The sequence below is a fragment of the Leopardus geoffroyi genome, chromosome C1, assembly GCF_018350155.1.
Source record: "Leopardus geoffroyi isolate Oge1 chromosome C1, O.geoffroyi_Oge1_pat1.0, whole genome shotgun sequence".
NCBI lineage: Eukaryota > Metazoa > Chordata > Mammalia > Carnivora > Felidae > Leopardus > Leopardus geoffroyi.
This window is the reverse complement of record NC_059328.1, coordinates 133,585,310-133,600,769: the sequence shown is the minus strand read 5'-3', so window position 1 is coordinate 133,600,769 and position 15,460 is coordinate 133,585,310.

Below are 15,460 nucleotides of genomic sequence, written 5' to 3'. Positions count from 1 at the left end.
TTAGTGTGATTAATTCAAAAACTTGTTCTATAGATATATTGTTCAATCTTTAGTACTTATAATGTTTCATCTGGGGTATTGAGGATATTCTCTTTGATACATTTTTAATAGCATGATACAATGTACATGATATCCTTTAAATTGGTACATTGAGGAACACGACAGTAGCTCAGTTGGTTAAGCCTCCAACTCTTGGTTTCCACTCAGGTCATGATCTCACAGTTTGTGAGATCACACCCTGCATTAGGCTCAGTGCTGACAGTGTGGAGCCTTCTTGGGATTCTCTCTCTTTCTCTCTGTCTTTGCCCCTCACTCCTCCCTGGCACTCACTCCTCTTCTCTCTCTCTCTCTCTGAAAATAAATAAATAAATGTAAAAATAATAAAAAATAAATTGGTACATTGAAGCAACACTGGATGAAAGCCAGGAAACAGTATATTTCTGTTTTTACATTAAATCATCAGGTGATATTGGGAAAACAAAATGTATTTTGCTCTTTCCTTATCTATAGATTGATGAGGTAAATGAGATGAACCACAAATTTCTTTCTAGCTAGAGGTCAAGAAATATATTAATAAATAATTCCAATAGATACTATTATTCCCATTTGCGGATGAGAAAAGTGAGATGAGGAGGATGTGAGTTACTTCTTTAGGGCACAAAGTGAGTAAATAATGAGTGTGAGATTTGAGCTTAGGCATCTCACTCAGTTTTTCTGAAAAAATTAAATATCATACTGGCAGTAATATAGAAGGCCAATTTAAGGAAAAGGAAAAGGAAATAGGTAAAAGGTTATTTTATGAACTAGGTGATCAAAGATGAGAACTTGAAGTAAGGTAGCAGTAGTGGGTATACGTGTAAAGGATGTCTATACAAATTGTATTTATGACAGAGATTTAACAAACCTTGTTATCCATTTGATCCATTGAATATATGTGGTTAAGAATGGAGTGAGATCTAAGATGGTTTCTAAATCTCTGACTTGGGGACTGCTAAATGGCATTCTCTGTGATAGAGAGTGTAGGAAATATAGGATAGGAGGTGCAAATGATCACTTTAGGGAAAATCTCTCTTGAAGATGTTGATAGGAATATAAGGTAGATTGATAAATAGATAATAGATAATTAGATTATATTCAGACCATATGGAAATTTTCAGAAATATGCAATCTCATGGATGTAGAAATGATAATAATAAGCTAGGGTCATAATTAAAGTAAAAATGGGCAAAAGTCTGACCATGACCTTCTGGGAGCACCAGTACATAAATGGTGGAAGAAGGAAGAGAATTGAAGAAGAAAGAAACCATTATTGAAGTAAGAAAATAATGGAGTAAGAGAGTTTTATAGAAATCAAAGAAGAAAAAAATTTTAAAGAAGAAAGGGTCAGAAATATTATAGAGATTAAATAAAATGTGCTGTTGGGATTTGAAAACTGGAAGGATATTGGTGACTTCAATGAGAACAATTTCAGTGGTTTGGTAGGGACGTAAGTCAGATTGAAAAGACTTAAGAATTGAATATTAGGTTGTAAAATCTTGAACGGTTTTGGAAAATCATATAGACCTATAACGTGGACACTGCAGGGACAAATGCCCTTATACTGACATCAGAATTTTATGCCAGCTAAAATTACACTGGTGTCACGGCCACTATCTTTGTTTGAAGCCATGCTGACTATTGTCAATATTTTTGAAGGCTTTCCTTGGCCAGAAAATCATATAGGACAGGATGAAGATCAGATAAGACTGATTTACTCTATTGGTCCAGAGATTAACCCACAAGGCTTAACCAAATTGGTATTTCACTGAAAAATCTATAGCTACGGTAAAATAGATATTTTATCAGCATAACCATTACAAGTATAGAATATGTTATATCAGATTTTGGTGTGAACATATAGCTTTATCAGTGTTACTGAGGACTCCTAGAATTGATTTAGAACAGAGAATGCCTCATTAGCCACCGACACATCATAATTGCCATAAACTCTATTTAAATCTAGTTCTTGTTAGGGATGTCTCAGTTCTGTAATAACCCTGCCAGTCAATCTGCCACACATTCTTACGTGTAGGAAGTTTTCTTGAAAACTTCAAGCTATTATTGAATACTGGGGTTTGGACATTGCCTTCCCTAACAGGCTTTAGTGTTTAATAAGAAAGGACGTTTTACTTGAACAACTTTTTTTTCATTGTGTCTTCTGATGCATTTGCTAGTGGGGAAGTAACGTGGTGTAACGGTATATGATGTTAGAGTTTGCTACTGGCACAGCATCTGGAAACTGGTGCCAGTTCTGTTACTAACTAGCTTTGTAAACTTGGAAAATTCCTGTTAGGTCTTGGATATTTGTATTCCTTCTTGGTAAAATGAGGACCTTCAAGTGAAAGTCCCAAGGGACGCTTCGAGTTCTAAAACGATCTGTGTCTCTAAATGCCTCCTCTAAGACAGAGACACGGATGCTAGGTTTTCCAGAAATACCTTGGGTACTACTCAGTCTGTTACCATGACATGATACGTTAGTTATTTCCTTGGACTGGACATGTGCAGGAGATAAATGGTAGCTGAGGAGCTTCCTTAGCAGCTTTTGTATGTGAAACTGAGGAGTTATCAACTGTGAGCAAAAAGTGCAAAACTGAACATGTCAAGGGAATGCTGAAGTGGAACTTCAAATAAGGTGGCACAGCTGTGAGCATGCTGACAAAAAGCAGCAGCAAGCAACCTAACTCAGTGCACTGAAAAAAAATAATAATAAACAACTCCAGCTTTTTAAACAAAATTCTGGCTTACTAGGATTCGTAAAGGTAGAGGCACCTGAACTTCAGGCTCTGTAAGGAGTAGCAACCTCAGACCAGAGGATAATCTCTTCAAGAGTGTAGTGAGGTAAAGAATGCTCCAAATTAGTTTCTGGTGTTGTTTACAGAACCAGAAATCATTGTCAAACATCCTCCTTGAACTCGTATTAAAATAGTGATAGCCATCTAGGCTCTCTCACCAGCCTTCATTTGTTTTAGAGCATTAATGAAAGATGGGCTGAATAAAATTCTTTGCATGTGCCCAAATTCCCTAAAACACATAATGGTCTGATATTAATCTGGCAGTTGTAAGTTTATGTTGAATGTCTTTTTTAGGATTATTAGGATCCTAGAACTTATTATTAGGATCAATGAGTTTCATGAGGCAATTCACTTTATATAAAGTCATATTTACTATCAATTATGTTCTCCTCTCCCACTTACCCCCCCCACTTTTGCTTTATAACATTTTTATCTAAAGAGAAATTGTTGTAGTTACGTATATGAATTCTTCATAGTATTCAAATTTCATAATTCTCACAACATCCTAAGTCTTTCTCAAATGAATATTTTGCTGCCTCTTCCTTTTTTCATTTTATTTTAGTTTGTATCTTCCTACTCTCATTCAATATTCTTTACCAACATACATATTGGAATCATCCAGATAGCACCTCAGCCTGGAACAGTGTTTTAGAAACCCTGGAGAACCAGTAGCTATAGTTTTTGAAAGTTCTCCAGTGATCCTATGTGCAACAATGTTTAGAAACCATGACCCATTTAGACAGTTATTGGTGTCCTTTGTTTTTAATGTGTGACAGAACTATAATCTATTTCTTTATGGACTTTTATGAGCTCCAATGATCTTTTTATATTTGTGACTAACAGACTCTCCTATTTTGGTGTTTTCAGTTTAAGAAGTACAGTTGTTTGATGTGTCTAGTGACCTCAGATTCAAGAATTATTTCTGGCCTAAGAATTCAACCATATGCCAAGAATTATACTAAGTATTTTTATTTTCATTATATCATGTAACTATACTAATGACTCAAATGGACATTCTTATTCTCAATTCACAGGTAAGAACACTAAAGGTAAGATTCTAAATTATTTGTCTAAGGTCATACTAATGGATATATCCTTAAAAACCAAATTGCTTGGCTACTACCCTAGCTCTCTCTTTCATCAGTGGTGTTTTCCAGGTAAATTTCAGGGTCAAGACAACAAGATTGAAGCTCATTATTCTATAACTATTGCCTTGTATCTTCTACTCAAGGGCTTTGTTCTTCCTATAGTGAGATAGGTTTATTATTTACTGTCTACTCACACAGTTCTAAAGATCCCTCTTATAGTTTATTTTGACTGTAGGCATTCAGCTACCTGACAATTCTTCCATCTCATCTGAAAACTCAATTCTGGAAGATTTTGCCATCCAGAGTTTGATATCATTTATCAAATATGCACTTTTACCATTGCTGTTATGTTTCTGGGGAGATAGACCTCCTGAAAGACTTTCCATGGCATTTGTTCATTCATTCATTCATTCATTCATTCATTCATTTTGAATGAACTTAAAGGACTTTGAAGAAAAAACAAAAGTTTAAGGAGGAATTACATTAAATTCCCTATTTCATATGTATTTATTCTTATAGATACTGTAGTACATTAAGAGGTAGTAGCTGTTCCTCATAAACAAATATACTTCCTTTGCCTCCAATTATTTACAGATTCTGTTTACTAAATTCTAAAACTCAAAATAAAAGCTACCAGCTCTGTCATTTCAAAGTTCTGGGTTATTCAAGTTGATAAAATGCCTACAGTCAGGCAGTCTTTAAACTGAGTAGCTAATTAAAACTACAGGTTGCATATTTAGGCAACATTTGGAATATTCCTAAGATCACAATAGTGACTTAAGCAAAATACATTCATTTAGTCTTCATACCAACTTCTTTACACCCCTTAATGCAATTTTTGAAGAACGGCTACATATGATCCCAATGATTGTCTAATTTGCTTTCTGCCCTTAGTATATTAAAACAAACAAACAAACACTTCTAAATCCTGCTTTGGAATCTCTTTGCAAGTCATTCTACAAAATCTTTTCTATTGTGTTTTTTTTAAATGTTTATTTATTTATTTTGAGTGAGAGATAGAGATACAGAGAACACACCCAGGAGGGGAAAGGGCAGAGAGAGGGGGAGACAGAGAATCCCAAGCAGGCTCCACACTGTCAGTGCAGAGCTTAATGGAGGGCTCAATCTCAGGAACTGGGAGATCATGACCTGATCTGAAATCAAGACTCAGACACTCAACAGGCTGAACCATTCAGGTTCCTCAGGTGGTTGGTTTTTGTACCCGATGCTGTGGGCTTTGTTGACTTGTGTTTTTTTGATGCAGAAAAATTTTTGAATAGTTTTTTAATATGTAACCATTTAAACTGGAGAATATGTTGATATTTATGTGAAAATCCTATCAATAGTTAGAAAATTATTTGATATTTGTTCCACATTGTATTGAAGCTACCTGTATGCTATATTATGTTCTCCTATGTGAAGCAACTTTAGGAATTTCACTTCTGTTTAATTGGTCTTTGTTTATTTCTACATTTTTAGCATACTCTAACTTATCTAGCTTTGTATTTTCCTTTAAGATTTTTTTTTTTAGTGCTAATACTATTCTCCCTCTATTCTTGTAAGTAAACATTGTTTTAACTATTTATATGCACTTATTTTTGAAAGTAATATTAAAATCATTTGGTCATACTCAAAATGAAGAAATTATCTTGGAATTTAGTTGGAATTCTATAATATTTTAGGGTAATTTGGGGAGAATGACATTTTTACTTACAGATACAGTATGAGTTTCCATTCATCAAAATCAAAATGATTAGTATCGTCCTTCACAAGTTTGAGCAAAGAAGTGTGACTTCATTTATCTTTCAAAGCCACCAAGTCATTAAAGTATTTTAATATTTTCTATTTTGATTATTGTTTCACAAATTCTTACATTTTAAGCTATAGTGAAATATATATATAGGGCAATGATTAATTTCCTCTAACTTTTATCAGTATATAAATACACTCTTTTATTGATTTATGCTCGTTCCTTAGAATTCAATTGTTTATGGTATCAATATTGTTCCCCTTGATTTATTTAGGCTTGTATTTACCTCCTATTTTTTTCTTGGAAGATTTATTTTTTAATTTTTTTAACGTTTATTCATTTTTGAGAGATACAGACAGAGCACAAGTGGGGGCGGGAGAGAGAAAGAGAGAGAGACAGAATCCAAAGCAGGCTCCAGTCTCTGAGCTGACAGGCTGACAGCAATGAGCCTGATGTGGGCCCAACTGAGCCACCAAGTTGCCCCAAGATTTTTTTTTAAGGAAAAACCATTAATGCCTTAAGCAATTGCATCCTCAGATCCTTGCACACTGTTTACTATTAGCTACCTAGAAGATATTTAATAAACAATATACCATTGGATTTAAAAATTCAATCTGAGGAGCACCTCGGTGGCTCAGTAATTTCAGCATCCAGCTTGGGTTTAGCTCCTGATCTTGTGGTTCATGAGTTTGAGTCCAGCATTGGGTTCTGCACTCTCTTCCTGCCTTTCTCTCTGCCCTTTTCCCACTTGCACTCTAAAAATAAATAAATAGGGACACCCGGCTGGCTCTGTTGGTTAAGCGTCCAACTCCTAATTTTGGCTTGGGTCGTGATCTCATGGTACCATGAGTTCTAGCCCTGCATTGAGCTCTGCGCTGACAGGGCAGAGCCTGCTTGGGATTCTCTCTCTCTCCCTCTCTCTCTGCCCCTTTCAAATAAATAAATAAAACTTTAAATATATATATATATATATATATATATATATATATATATATACACACATATATATACATATATATATAAATGAACTTTAAAAAATTCAATCTGAAAATCAAAGTGTTTTAATTGGAATGTTTAATGAATTCATGTTTATTGTGGCAATAGGTACATTTGTTATTTCAATCATCATCTGTTTAAAAATATGTTTGCTTTCCCTCTCCCCTTTATTTTACTTGTTATTGATCAAATTTTCTTCTGTTTTCTTAGAAATTTGCAAGTTTTATCTCTGTACATATAGATATATCTGTATGTATGTATATATATTTACTAGTGAAATTTGAAAACAAGTCAACACTTTTTAAATGCCAAAAATAAGATAGCATCTATCAGCTACCTACCGTTGTTTAGAATAAGAAATTGGACAAAATTGTTCTTCTTTTCTAAAATTCTGTATCATCTATTTCTTAGAAATTTCTGCTATACTGTAACCAGACTATTTTCATTATCCTAAAATAATAGGTTAAGTATGATTTTTTATATTTATGTTACATTTTCTAAACAGAAAGAAGCTTTAATCTCTCTATTAGCGTAAATACCAGATAGATTTCTGAGGTTTAACTGAAATTCTAACTCTCACAGTTTTCTTTATAATAGTATTCAGTACCTCCAATCCATTGTACTTATCTTTTTACTTTGTACTTCTAATTTTTTAATTCTCATATGTTGTGTCTCATATCTGGTTATATTTTTGAAATGTGTCTGTGTCTTGTCTCTCCAAGTACATTGATCTGCTCTTTTGGGGGCACCAGTGAGTCTTGTAAAACGTGGCTAATGGACAGTGGATCTGACCAGAACATGTGGCATCGTTAAATAGATTAGCCATTAAATAGATCAGTCACATTGCAACAGGCTACCTGGGAAATCCCCATGAGTGAAATACAAGTGAAGGGCCTGGCAGAATGACAGCAGATGTCAGCACGATCCAGTAATTGGTATACTTGGAGGTCCTGGCATTATCTCTAGTCTTCTGAGCTGGACGTTATGACTTGAAAATTTTAAATAATTGGCCCAAGTTATTTGGATTGTAGGTGGCAGAATTTAGAATCTATAAATTGGGGTAAGCAGCCCAGGGAGCCATGGTACTGGGTCATTGGATTAACTGGCCCAGGATTCTTTAAATTATTATTTAATAGGTAAAGGGTTACTTTTACAACCTGGGATAAGAACCTAGAATTTAGGCTGCTTCTGCTATGAGGAATGGAGAATGAGAGAGATGATCCCAGCAGGTTTATGTAGAAATGTGAATAGAATAGGTTCCAAGGTAATATCATTACCTTGTATGGGTTTATATTTTCCTGGATAGTTATTGATATGTTCAAATAATATATTTTAATTGACTTCAGGCTAAAGTACAAATTATTTAATATGACTTATAAAATGCTACATTATCTGATAACTTATGATCTTTCTAGATTCTGGATAATTCTCTCTAAATTTATTATCAAGAAATATGTGCTATAACACATTCCCTTTGCTAGAATGGTTGTCCCTCAATTTTATCCTAGCAAAATATTGAAGAGTCATCTGTAGTATCTCCTACTTGGTGAATCTTTTTTGTTCCACAGAGACTGAATGGTATGTTTATCAAAGCCTCCACTGTGCATTATACATACTTTCTTTTATAACACTTCACAGGGTACTTTTTAATAGTCTCCTCAGACCCGTTTTCTCGTTAGACATATAGTTCTAGATAACAGGACCATCACTTTCCACTGGAGTAATCCCAGCACCAAGCATCATGCCTTTCAAATAACAAGCACACAATAAATAATTAGAGAGCAGAAGGGTGTGAGGCAAGAAAGGGAATTAAGACCTTTTTATTGACTATTTATATCATTGCTTCTTTACCACTGGCTGCATCTGCTTATTCAGAAATAAAGTAATACAAATCAAAAAGGTTTTAGCCAGGAGCACAAGCCTGTGTGTGTGTGTGTGTGTGTGTGTTTGTGTGTGTGTGTGTGTGTGTGTGTGTGTGTGTGTTTCCTAAACCAAAGACATTAATAACATTTTTTGGATCTACATTACATAGAATATAAACTCAGTAGTCTATTTTTAAAAAGATCTAATTAAAGTCCTATCAACTTAAGTGGGCTACACCAAACACAACTAAGTTTCAGCCTTGATACGTATATTTTTTTAACTAGATAAAGGCAAAGTGAATGTGACATAGTTGGATGTGGTTAGAATATATGTCCTTTTTTTTTTCCTGTCCACACTTTACAAACCTCAGATATGGTACAAATAAGAAAAGGCTTATAACACCCAAGAAATCCCAGGTACCACACACTTGGCATCAAACTTGCAGGAATATGTTCAGTATATGCTTTCTTTATTTCTATTCCAATATTGTTCACAGATGTTAATTTAAGGAGTTCAAAGATTCTCTTCCCATCCAGATTAACAATCTGACCTCCTCACACACAAGGATATCCTATTTTATTTTCTAAAACATATAGCTAATTGAGTATTCTTTTTAAATTTTAAGCAAAAAAACTTACATACAATAAACTCAAATTTTAATGCATGTTTTGAGATACAGTAATAGATACTGTAAATGCAAATGTGCAATAGAAAAGTAGGCAAATTAGAACTTTAAAAGTAGGCAAAATTTTTAACAAAAGCAGAGAAACAACTGTTTACAGTGGTAGTTTGCTTCGGATTTTTAGATAGGAAAATATGGTAGATGGAGAATATATCATAGACTATTTTAAAGATGCATATTTTTATTATTTTAGTTTTATTTCAAATAAAATTCTATGTAGTAACATTTTTTAAATGTTTATATGAACAAAAATATAAAAAGTATCCTATAGGGGGCACTCAAGTACCATAAACTGAAGAATCTGCCTTTTCTAGTCAGATTTTGTTTAGATGGAAAGGGGTAAGCCCTTGGGCACATTTTCATATTACCTTTTATATAAAGAACAAAACTGAGTAAAATAAACGAAAGTACTCTTTGTCATGCTTCTTCTATTCCCCAAAGAAAGACAAAGGGATATTAAAAAGGTGTGATTAAATGGCATTCTGAACCTTATTCTAAAAGCACAAAAGTATGATACTGTAGACAGCTGAGTTTGTTTGCATTTTCAAAATTCTAAACAAGGTTTTTTCTACATTAGAGTTCAATGCCAGAGATAATTGTCATTCTTTTATGGAGACATTTAGTTGTAGAAAACGGTAAAAGCAGAGTCACGTGCCTCATTCTCTCTAGGTTTTAAAGCAGAATAATATGAGAAACTATTTGAGTTACTTTTGAAATAATATTCCTAAGGAGGAGTTAGTCTACCACTTGAGCAGAGAAGTTAGAACAGATGATGGTGATGTTTTCTTGGGGATGGGGGTAGGGGAAAATAAGAGCAAAACTAAAATCCACTTCTGTAGCCAGTGTGCCAGATGCTGTTTCCACTGAACTGCATTTTGGTAGCTAAGACTTTATTTTAACCAAAACCTGAATGAAAACCTGATACCACCTAACTGAAATGAAAGATATTTTCTTTAAAGTAATGGGGGAAAATGTTCGATTTAGATTTTGAAACCGTAGATAAAAAGAAGTTGCTTTTTATTTTAATATGGTCAGTGTCATGGTAAGTTAAAAATTAACCTCTAGATGCTCTCAGTAATAGTGACATGAATTCCATTAAGCATGTTAAATACTAATCTCCTCATTGAATTTTCCATTGAAGTGCTTCACGTTGCACATCACTCAGGGAATGTATGTTTTCTTCCTGTTATTTTCACACAAGCAACATTAATGTATGCTTTTGATTTTAAAACGGGCATGTATGAATGCTGAGCACTTCCGTTAATGATCTTGTTCACCACTATAACACTTGCAAATAATGAAATCACGCCTAGTACCATTTGTTAAGTCTATAACTTGAGATATCTGCATGTAAAGTATGATTGAGTCCAACAGCCTATTTGCTCATAATGCAGAATATTAACACTGCTTTCCCATGTGAATAAAGCTACCTAAATATAAATTTTCACGAAATTAGATTACATGCCAGTAATCCTTTCAATGATTTAGAGTAATCTCAAATTCTTCATGTACTTTGAATGTGTGAAACTTCTCAATAAGAAAAGACAATTTGTAACTAAGATCTCTTGGGTTTAATAAAGTTATTATGGCCAAAGAAGGGATTTTCTGGAACAATCTTGGGTACAAACATTCTGTCCTATTGCTCAACAATTATATTAAGTCATGTGTTCTAATTTTGGTTTGAAAACTGTGACTACCATAAATCTGAAGAGTGTGGAGGAGGAAAGGGCAGAGAGAACCAGCTTCAAACCTGCAAAACCAGACTGGCAGTTGCCTCTATAATATACTTGAAGCTATAATTTCCTTTCACTTGCAACCTACAGCTTGGACCATGTTCGGTTCTAGAAACTCCCCAGCCAAATTTCAGGCATGGTAATTATTTGTCCTTTAATACATTTTATTATACATGATAAATAGAGTATGCTACCTTTTCCAAGCTATTTTTACAGCAGTTAGATGTACCCTCCTAGAAATGTCCAAACTGATTTACCTCCTTAGTTTTGGATAAATAGTAAAGACTGATAACAACAATCCTTTGACTCATCTCCTATATTCTCTGAATATAGGTCAATTTCTGGAGATACCTATCTATCTATCTATCTATCTATCTATCTATATTTATAGTGGTTTTTTTTTTTTCAAATAATTGTAATATAGTTTTCAGGTAAAGCGCTCTAAAGAGCACGGAAACTGTTTCTTGTTGTTGTCATTCACTTTCTCTTGGCAAGAAAATGCAGGAGGTTAAATTGTAATAAATTAGGATTGATATCCACATAAAATATAAAATTCATGCTTTTTAAAAAATAAATACATGCATTTAATCACAAGGAAAGACTGAATAACCAAAAATATTCTTGGTCATACTATGTCTAAACATTGCTATTAATTCTTTTCTGTATTTCCTGTTGTGTACTTGTGAACTTAATACTTTTTGTTGTTGTTATGTAGTATAGTTTTCCGTGTGATGTGAATGATACCTTTTGGTAAAGTCTATTTAAAATTCAGAATGTAGCAATGGGACATCATAAAAGCATTTAATGGTCTTTCAACTATAATTTAACTTTGCCGGTATTCAGGCATAATATCACACATTTTCACAAATCTTGATAAATATATCTAGGTCCAAATGTCACTATTTTTCTTCCCACAAACAGAGGCTTGACATAATATTAGGGCATTGTGTTCTGGACTACAGAGCTCCTTTTTGCATTTGAGTTTTTGTTGTGATTAAATGTATAATTTTTGTGATAGGAAAAACACTTTTAGAGGGCAGGAGACTTTCCCTATATGAAAGAAATAAAATTTACTACTTAGAACAAATAAATAATGTTTCGGAAAAGTTAATTTTATAAGTATTCTTTAAAGCAAAGTTTGAAACCGAAAAGACAAAAACTCGATACGAAGTGTATTCTATTTACCACATACCTATTTGGTACTTACTCTGTGACAGGTACGAAATGTAGCTGTTGACAGACTCTGAAGCCCCATTGCCAGTGGGAATTAAGCAAGGTACACTAAGAAGAAAGGTTTATTTTTCTATTCTTTCTTTCTCTTTCATTTTTTTGCTTCTGTTTATTGCTTGTTTTATTTTTAAATTTACTATATAAGGAATAGAAAAGGAATAGATTTCTCATAAAGGAATAGAAAAAAAAAAAAACACTCTTATAATACTCAACAAGGCAAAGCAAAACAATGCCCCGCCTAAATAAATACCACACAAACAAACAAAAAACTCCATAAACTTGGCCAAAGATACTGTCACTCTATAGTACTTGTTACATTTTAACAGCAATTCATTTTATTAAAGTATACACATGGTACAATTAATATAATTTTGCTATCTCATCTTCTCAGTTCTCTGTCAATTGCCTGTACTTAATCTCTACCCTTGTCATTGCATTATCCTGTGTAGTTCAGATATAGAAATGTGTTCCATGACAGAAGGAACAAGGAACAGCAGATATAGGAAAGAGTAAATAATGTCAAGGGAAAAAGTAAAAAGTCATTAGCGGTAAAACAAATTATCTCTGGGTACCTATTGTGAGGGAAAGCCCATGTGAAATGACTATATTGTTAGGGGGTTACAAATTGTGAAATGCTAAAGACTGTGTATAAAAAAAACCAAGAAAAATGTCATTTGGATACAAAGTAGGAAATTATTCAATATTAAGAAATGCTTAAAAGGGTCCCAATTAATAGCTATAATAAAAATAAACAAATGAATAAAAGTTGAACCAGACTTTCTCCAGTCCTCTTTGTCCTCTGATCCTATTGAATCCACAATGCGCAGAAGCCACCAGCTTTGATAAATCTGTATTATCACTGATAATATTTCTAAATGTTTTGAATTCTGAACATTTCTGAATTTGCTACTGAGTTCTAGATCAACGGAGATATGATACGCTGATTGACTAAATGCTGGTAACAAAACTCAATATATTTGAATATATGTTTTGTGATTTCTTATTCAGAGTCCAATTCTAGCAGAAGTCTCCGGTTTCTCCATAAAACTTTATTCATAAAGATGTTTACTCAGAAATTACAGCCCTGATTTTAGTGGATGATCCCAGGAGTGGCCTTAATGTGTCATACCTGTGGTTCATGGTTCATGGCAACATAGTTCCCACAAGATCCTGGAAAGTCAGTCATTAGCAGAAAAATAATGTCTGATTTTTACTGTAAGTTCTGCTAGTGCAAGGACCGCATCTTTTTTCTATAGAGTTATTTGCATGGTGCTGAGTAGAGTGACTGTTACATACTATGTAGCTATTAAGTGAATAAACTAATTCAAATTCCCTGGGCTACCACTCCTCTGAGCTAGGAAGAGTCTAAAGAAATATCAACAAAGCTCAGTACATAATAGGACAGACTCAGGAAACTATTCAAAGGCTGTTTCTGATATTAATAAGATGTGAACATAAGAGTAATCACCTTTCCTGTCCTTAACTTTTTCATCTATAAAACGTAGCAAATTGGAAGAAATGATTTGAATGTTCCCTCCAGCTGCAACAATCTAGGAGTTTCTAATTAAAATTAAGAAGCAGAAAGATAAATGAAAGGACAGAGATCAATAATTTTCAGATAGAAAAAGACCTCAAGGCTTATTCAAACAAACTGTATCCTGACCATGGACCACTGACAACCAACTCCCAGCATGAAACATTAATTCTATTTTAGCAGCTGGAGATGGGTATGTGGAGGTCAACCTGACCAAAGGTATGTCTGGTCAAAAAGCACTGAAAGCAACAAGTCTTATAAGCGGCAACTGACCTGAAACTCAGGGCTATTTCCACACAATTAGAGTGATAAGGGTTTGATGAACTTTTGGCATTTCTGTATTCCCCTGCACCAGACACAAATGGATTGTATTATTACTGATTGTGTCTTCTAAACACATATCTAAAAAGCAAAACAGGATTTATCTCTTGAGTCTATATTATTATTATTATTATTATTATTATTATTATTGAAGTTAATTGTTGCCTAATAAGGTTGTCTAAGTAAAAACTCCTTCATTTCCTTCCTACTGTCAAAAATTTATCAAACAAGAGTCTGATATAAATGTAAAACAATCAAATCATTATTAAGCTTTTATTATTTATCCTTTGAAACTTGTAATTGACTATCATTTGTCTTTTCACTGCAATATGTATATTTTAATGTATTTATAGATAATGACAGAAAAGATAAGATGAGGTTCATGCACAGAGAAAAATTTAATTTGCCTGGAAATATTTTTATTTTCCAGCTTTAATTGGGTAATTGCATTATGTTTCTTTTTCCCCTCAGGTGTACACTTCTTAATACTTCTCAAATAGTAGGAATTAAAGTTACACCAAAATCTTATTTATCTTGACTGAATCCCCATGTCCCAGTTGAAACAGCATGCTATCAAACATGTATAGCTATCACACTTTTGAAGGGAAGCTGTTAAAAATGTGCATTGAAATGCTAACAGTTTGAGAAATAAAATGAATCTGAAGTTCTTTTTTCTTAGCAGTTTTGTCCAAAGTAACTCTCTTTCAATTATAAGCACTAATAATGTTTCTTTAACAATTCTCAGTTCAGTATACCCCCCTGCCTTCTTTCCCTTCTCATCCTGTGTCTGTAGCTGCCTGGCAACTTTTCTGTGTGGAAAGGCAGCGTAAGCAGTCCAAGTAAGCCCTTGGAATGATAGCTGCAGAAAATCCTAGCAACCTGGCTCTCAGGCCAACTCTACACACATCACTTCATGAGATGCACTGTCGGGCTTGGTTTGTTTAGACACACATCCTCCCCTAACATGACTTTCAGGCATGTAGTGTATGACTTATTACCATCTATGGTAAAAACAACAACAAAAACAGCAACAACACCCAATAGCAAAAGAAAATAATCAAATTAGCAGACATGAAATCTGATGTTTGATTACATGTATGCAAAGCATGGCTCTAATTGAGAAGTATAAGATTACCACTGACTGATAATTAATATTCGTGTGTTGTTTTAGACCAGAAAGTAAGAATGATTGGTTCTACTTTGTTTAATTTATTTCAATGAAAGATTTCATAACATTCTATAGTTTGATGAATTAATTTATTTAGGTTGTCAGTGTTAATCACTCTGATTAGAATGAAGAAATTATAATGGGCCATAGAAACAAACAGAATTTGAAGAGTAACTCTTGCCTTTCTTTCTTCACTAGTAATATAATTTATTAATTCCATTTCTCACTAAAGTATATATGATGGTGAATAAAGTATTTCATAGA